Below are 6,934 nucleotides of genomic sequence, written 5' to 3'. Positions count from 1 at the left end.
GGAAGACAGCTCTAATACAATCTGCCATTTAAAATTTCAGAAGGAAGCTGGGCTGCTTTTATACTAAAAGACATACACTGAGCTTTTCTACATCTGTCTCTATTTTGTAAACACATGGCTCATAGTTCTGTCTCCTATATCACATTGTGTGTGAACTGTTGCAGCTGAAATGTTCAATGATAGTGAAAGACTTTAAGCATGATGTTCAAAATATGTTGTGTGCCTTCAAGTCATTTCCGACTTATAGCAATCCTAAAACATTCATGGTAATATTTGTTCAGAGGGGATTTGCCTTTGTCTTCCTCTGAAGCTAAGTGTGTGTGTCTGGGGATTTGAACTCTGATCTAACCACTACATCATGCTGGTCCTGTTGTTGTACAGGCTGCTCCATGTATGTATGTACCGTATAAATTAAATTAAATTAAATTAAAAGGGTGGGCAAAGTGTGCCACCCCTAGAAGTTGCTGAACTGCAGCTTCTACCATCTTTCACCATTGTCAATACTGGCTAGGGCTGATATTACACAGTGAAGTAAATATATGGATGACTGCACTTGCCCATCCTCATGCATGGAATCCATTTAGCTTTGTAAAGTTACTTCATCTTAAGCCTTTAATGGAACAAAAAGAGATAGAGTGAAAAGCAAAGGAATAATGTGTTAAGGTGAAGGCATAAAATACTTATTTAAACTAGGATGTGAGCATGTGTATAGAGGGATGCTTTTGAAACTGTGTTGTTGCTTTCCATTGCCTGTGGATGATAACAGTGACTTTTCCACTTCTGTCCTATTCTCCAGTCAAACTGGATTTTCAGGTTTCTGTAGCATTTGGAGAAGTATCTGGGGAAAAGTCAGAAACTGCTTCCAGCTGCAATAGCCAGTTACAGTATTTTATATCTGTTGTAGGTAATAATAATAATAATAATAATAATAATAATAATAATAATAATAATAAATAGCCTGCCCAATCACAAGGAATCTGAGCGGGTTACAGCAATAATGCAGAGAATACAATAAAATAAAATACAAAAAATAAAATACAATAAAAGAGAGTAATGTGAGTTACAGAATTCACAGTTAGACCTTTTAAACCTGTTAGGTACTGATTAGAATGTACAATGAGGAAGGGCTTTTCTGCTCCCTAATACCATAATATATTTGGAAGGGCATATAGTTTATATTTCTTTGCACCTTAACTTGTCTTTAAAAGATGGATCATCCCTGGTAACAATGCTCTGACACACTGGCTCACTCCTTCCAGTGAAAGCAACTAGAAAAGAAACTGAGAACCAATCTGTTCTGTTTCACCTAACTTTAGAGTTGGCAGAGAAGCTCTTGCTTTCCTTATGATGTTTATACAATTACCAAGTTACCTATGTGCTGGACTATTACTGCAGTAGGATTAAAGAGATCTACACACTTCAGAAATTACAATATTAATCTAACGTAGAGATTTGGCAGTTTAGCACAGAATCAAACAGCTCCTCCTTACACAGACTGGCCATGGTATGGAATAATGGAATTCATATACCTTTTTGTCTGAGGCAGGACTCTTTTGTTTTTATTTGCATTTCTAATTTATTTATTTCACTTTGAGTAGGCATTGCTGTCCATTTGTAGGAAAGATCTTGGAGATCTTGTCTTCCCCACCCAATGCCCCTATAACATCCATCATCTCCAGCCTGGGCAGTAGCCTGCTGACTAAAGATTACTGGAGTTGTAATCTAACATCAGGAGGGCAACAAACTGGGAAAAGAAGTGAAAATATTGAACTTTTTGTTAGATAGCCAGTCTTTTCTTTGATGCTAAGCATCCTATGTCTTTAAGAAGGCAGCCTGACACTACTCTTCTGATTTGGCACAGCTGAGATCTTTAATTGAGATAATAGATTGCTGTGGTGTCCTTGAAACTTTATATAATTGCTTAGGTATTCAGACAGAGAAAACCTTTTAATTGAACACGGGGGAGTCAGCTTGCAGCCAGTATAAAGTCATGTTGTGCCTGGATGGAAATAATTTATGGAGGTGGGAGTGGGATGCTGATGGGGCAGAAAACTTTCTAAAGTAGAAGGGCAGAAGTGCAGTCTTTCATAAAGAAGTTAAAAATAAGAACAAATGAAAACAATTTAAGGTGGGGGTTTTCTCATTTTCCCAATTTCCAGATAGTGCTGTTAGTACACGTTTTATTCATAAACCACCTCATTGTTAATTTTATATTCATTTCCACTGTGTAAATGGAAAAGATGTAAACCAATGATGGGTAATCTTTGGTCCTTCACTATTGCTGGACTCCCATTTTCCTTCACCATTGGCTGGAGCTGTTGAGAAGTGAATTCTAGGAACACCTGGAAAGTCACATATCTCCCCCCAATGTGGTGAACATCTGTTTGCCACTATCTCCAGATAGTGCTGTTAAAATTCCTATAATTTGCTATTACCAACCATTTTGGCTGTGGTGTCTTCCCATCCTGTACATTCAACATATTTAAAAAAAAACAAACATTAAAGATGGCAGTGTGCAAGTTGCAAAGTCCAGTTTGCTGTGTCCTGGACCTGCAGTTTTCTTAAGTGATTTTCTTAAGTGATCTCTCTATGTGTGTGTTTCAAAAAATAATTAAGGTCTTCTAGGAGATTTCAGATTTATTAAATCAGCTTTTATATTTATACATTTTATTTTCATATGCTATTTTTCTAGTTTTTAAAACAACTAGGGTGTACCTTTTTAGAGGGTTGTAGGGGAAAGGAAAAATTGGTGAAAATGACCACCTTTCTTCCCCCTTCTGTCAGTGAGATCCTTTCACTGGATCAATAATCTTCCCTGGATAGAAGGAACTCATCCAGGGGTATAGCTTAGTATTCATGGACAAGTGATACAAATGCCCCCCTTCAAGCAAACTGAATGGGGAGACAGGGTAGGGGCTGGCAACTTGTGGCAGTGACCCTTTTAGTTCAATGGCAGCTGTTTCCTTCAATCTCTACATGGATATAACATATTGATGGTACAATTAATAAAAGCATGCATATATAGGATAGACCAGGTTTGGGAAATGGATAGTCCTCCAGGTGTTTTGAATCAACTCCCAGAAGCACCAGCCAACATGGTCAGTAACAGTAAATTACACAAATTCTAGTCCAGGATCTCTGGAGTGCCAGAGCTTCAACACCTCTGATGCAGGCATTTCTGAGAATGAGAGCTTAGTTTTCCATGTAAGTTACACTATTTTTACAATGACTTGCCAAAACCTTCTTTATGGATATTGTAAACTTTCAGAAGATTCTAAAGGACTCTTGCAACTTTTCATGAAGCTACTGAATGCAGCTCACAGACTCATAGAATTGGAAGAGACCACAAAGACCATCCCGTCCATCCCCTTGCCATGCAGGAATACACAATCAAAGCACTCTGACAGATGGCCATCCAGCCTCTGTTTAAAAACCTCCTGAGCAGGAGACTCTGCTTCTAACCATCAGAAAGTTCTACCCAATGCTTGTGGAATCTCTTTTCCTATAGCTTGACTCCATTGCTCTGTAGTCTAGTCTCTAGAGCAGAAGAAAACAAGCTTGCTCCATTATCAATATGACATCCCTTCAAGTCCCATCTATGACTTATTGAATTGATTGCTTGATTGATTCAATTTATATGCTACCTTCCTCCTGGAGTGGTTGCCTCAAGGTTGCTCACAAAAAAAATCAGCTAAAACCTAACAACAAAATTTTAACACAAAAAGCTTAACATGTTTGGGTTTGTACTGCGTGTCTGTAACTACAAAGACAAGGCCAAAGGCTAGTCTACATGTAAGTGTACTATGCAAATCGGTGCACACTTTTGCACATTTATATTGGTGGTTAATTGTATTCACCTTCCTGTGCAAATTGGCATCTATTCACCCTCCCTCTGCTGAAAATGCACAGCCATTCAAATGCATGTGAAGCAGATGGACATCCACATGTGCAATAATGTGCACGCCTGCAAATTTCCTGTGGAGTTTTTTTCAGACACACACGCACACCCTGCAGAAAGCCTGAATTCCTGCAAATTGCTTATGGCTGGATCACATTCTATTTGACTGAAGGAGGAGTATTGTAATAGTGTAGACTAGCCCAGTTGTCATATCATCATATTTGGCTGTTGGTGTCCTGTGTCTAACCAGAGGGTGGAAAAGGTACTTTTTGCTACATCAGTCTCCAGAATCCTTCAGCCAGCATCAATGTGGGAGTTGCAGTCTAAAAAGTAACTTTTCCATACTCAGTTTGGTTTGCCAGCTCACATATTGTGCATGGCTGGCTCATTACTTTCTCCTCTTCCCTCCCTTGCTATTATGTTATCTTCACTGCACACCTGCTGTAAGTTTTGAGGGGGGAAAGAACACCTACTCAAACACAGGGAGAAGGAGAAAGGGGAGAACTGAGATAGCTCAGAGACAAAGCACTCCCCCAAAAGAGCAACAACTGTTCACCTCTTTCTCCAGCTTAACTCTGTCAAGGCCAAATCAGATTCCTCCCTTCCCATCTGTGAAACACTGATAAAGTTCCAGCAGACAGCCTTTGTCTGCTTAGCAATACTGTCAGTACAAACTCTCCCTGTTGTGGAACCAAAATCTTTTTAAGAAGCAGTGACTGCATCTGGAAACTGCAAGGAATTTTCTCCCACTGACCTGTGTCTTCCAGCAAAATGAGGCTGAGCATAGTTTGGCAGCCCTTCAGAAAGGAGCACCCTGAAAATCATGTTCTTAGAATAGAACAGAATGTACTTTTCATAACTTCTGTGCCATTGGGAAATACAGCCAGTGACAGATGGCTTTAATTCTTTCCAAAGCACCAAGTGACAATGTGGTGTGGTTTTTAATTTTAAAATCCTTGTCAGTAAAAGTGTATTTGTTTTAATGAATAAGAGGTATAGGCTGGGATCAATAATCAGTATGAAATTGCTTTTTTGAGCCCCTTAAAGCATTCTAGAAGTGAAAGCTAGATGATAAAGTCTAGCTGTCTTCCTGTATAAAAGTCAGTTTCCAACATTTTCTCTCCAGCTTTGCAAAGTAACAGAACCCAGAGAAATGCAATATGGATAAATTACCATGTGACAATGCAGATAAGAGATGGCACCATTTTTGTTGGCTGAGGGTCACTTGAGGCAACGAAGTACACTTAAGGTGCAATCCTAAGCATAAAAATATAAGCCCCCATGAGTTCAATAGGATTTATTTTAAAGTATGTAAATGTGTATTAGGAGATTAGTGCACAGCTAAAAAAAGTGACTTACTACTGCTGCTGAATTCAATTTGAATTTGGGATACATCTGGATTTTATCACATTGATTTTTGCCACCAATGCCACTGGGCAGGTACATTCCGGTTAACATCTGGCTAGAATCCGAATTCAGATGCCCGATCAGATCCTAGCCAGATCCTAGCCAGATCCCAGGAAACACCCACCTGGCAGCATCAGCAAAAATCCATGTGAATTCTAGCCGGATGTTACCCAGGATATACTTCCCAGTGGTGTCCGCTCCGCAGCAAAAATCCATGAGATAAAATCCAGATGTATCCTAAATTCAAATTGAATTTGGAAGAGCTAAGTTGCTTTTTTCAGCTATGTGCCAATCTCCTTAGTTAGAGTACATCTGTGTCTCATCTTTCCCCCAGTAAGATGTCAGACATGGCTCTTCTCCCCAGAATAACCCTGTAAGGCAAGTCAGGCTGATATAGAGTGACTGCTTCAATAACACTAGATGAATTACATGGCTTGGGGTGGGGACTTGAATCTGGATTTCTGAAGTCCAAGTCCAGTACTCTAGCCACTACACTACACTGGTTCTAGAATTCTGGTCTTACGTATCTAACAGTACTGTTATTTTTACTTTATCTGCAATAATTAATTACAGTCACTTTGGCCCAAATGTGTGTGGGGAGGGGATCAAGTTCTGCTCTCCAATATGAATTTTCAGGTAGGTCAAAGCCTTCTGTTCACCTCTGACATTATCTAGGCAGAAGAACTTGAACGAGTTCTTCCCACCTCTACAAATCCATAATTCCCCAGTCAGCAGGCCCAGTATAGATTCTGTGAGCACAGAAGACATGTGCCATCACAGCATGGATCATTCCAATATTCCAGCCCTTCCTATATAAACCAAATGAATTATAACAACAGCAATTTAGCTTGCTTATACAAAAGGTAATTTCAGAGTCTTGTCTCTGTCAAATGCATGGGTGGACATTTCTGGAGGGTTCTCCTTTGGATCTTGGTGAGCTACACCATAATGCATAGTGTGTATATATGTGTCTGTCTTCATGTTGCCTGTAGACTTACAGTGATGCCCATTAATTTCCTAAGGTTTTATTAGGCAAGAAATACTCAGAGGTGGTTTGCCTTCCTCTAAAATATAGCCAACAGTGCCTAGTTTCCTTGGGAGCCCCCATGCAATACTATGCTGGAAGGTGCGGTAGAGTGGGGAAGATGAAAAGTTGTAAATAGCATTCCTGAAAGGTAAGGAGGTGATATGCTACTTAAAGATTATTTTGACCCCACTCAGCCTTGTTACAGACCAAACAAAAGCCCAATGTAAAAGCAGAAAGTGACCCAATGTTCATCTTCTGATTTATACAGAAGTTTATTTGGGTCATGAAAGAAGCCTAGGTTGCATTGAATAACCTTTAAATGGGAAATCGTGCTCCCAGGACTTTGGGTTTCCCCCCCTCAGTGTTATGGAATTCTGTGATTTGTAGTTTTGCAGCAGCCTCTGCCCATCAGACCTGCCAGCACTCAGATTAATCCTTGGGGACTGGCAAATCATTTGCCTAATATTATCCTCAACCTTTGGCTTCAGTTGACAGAATATGGAGCTGACTGAGGACTGCATTTTGCTTGTAATTCAGACAAACTTCTTTGATGTTTTGTAAGTTGTTATCTATTATCACATATCATGTACCAGGTGGAAATC

This window comes from Sceloporus occidentalis, unplaced genomic scaffold (assembly GCF_023333645.1).
Source record: "Sceloporus occidentalis isolate IW3139 unplaced genomic scaffold, rSceOcc1.0.p SCAF_5, whole genome shotgun sequence".
Lineage (NCBI taxonomy): Eukaryota > Metazoa > Chordata > Lepidosauria > Squamata > Phrynosomatidae > Sceloporus > Sceloporus occidentalis.
This window is presented reverse-complemented; position numbering follows the sequence as displayed.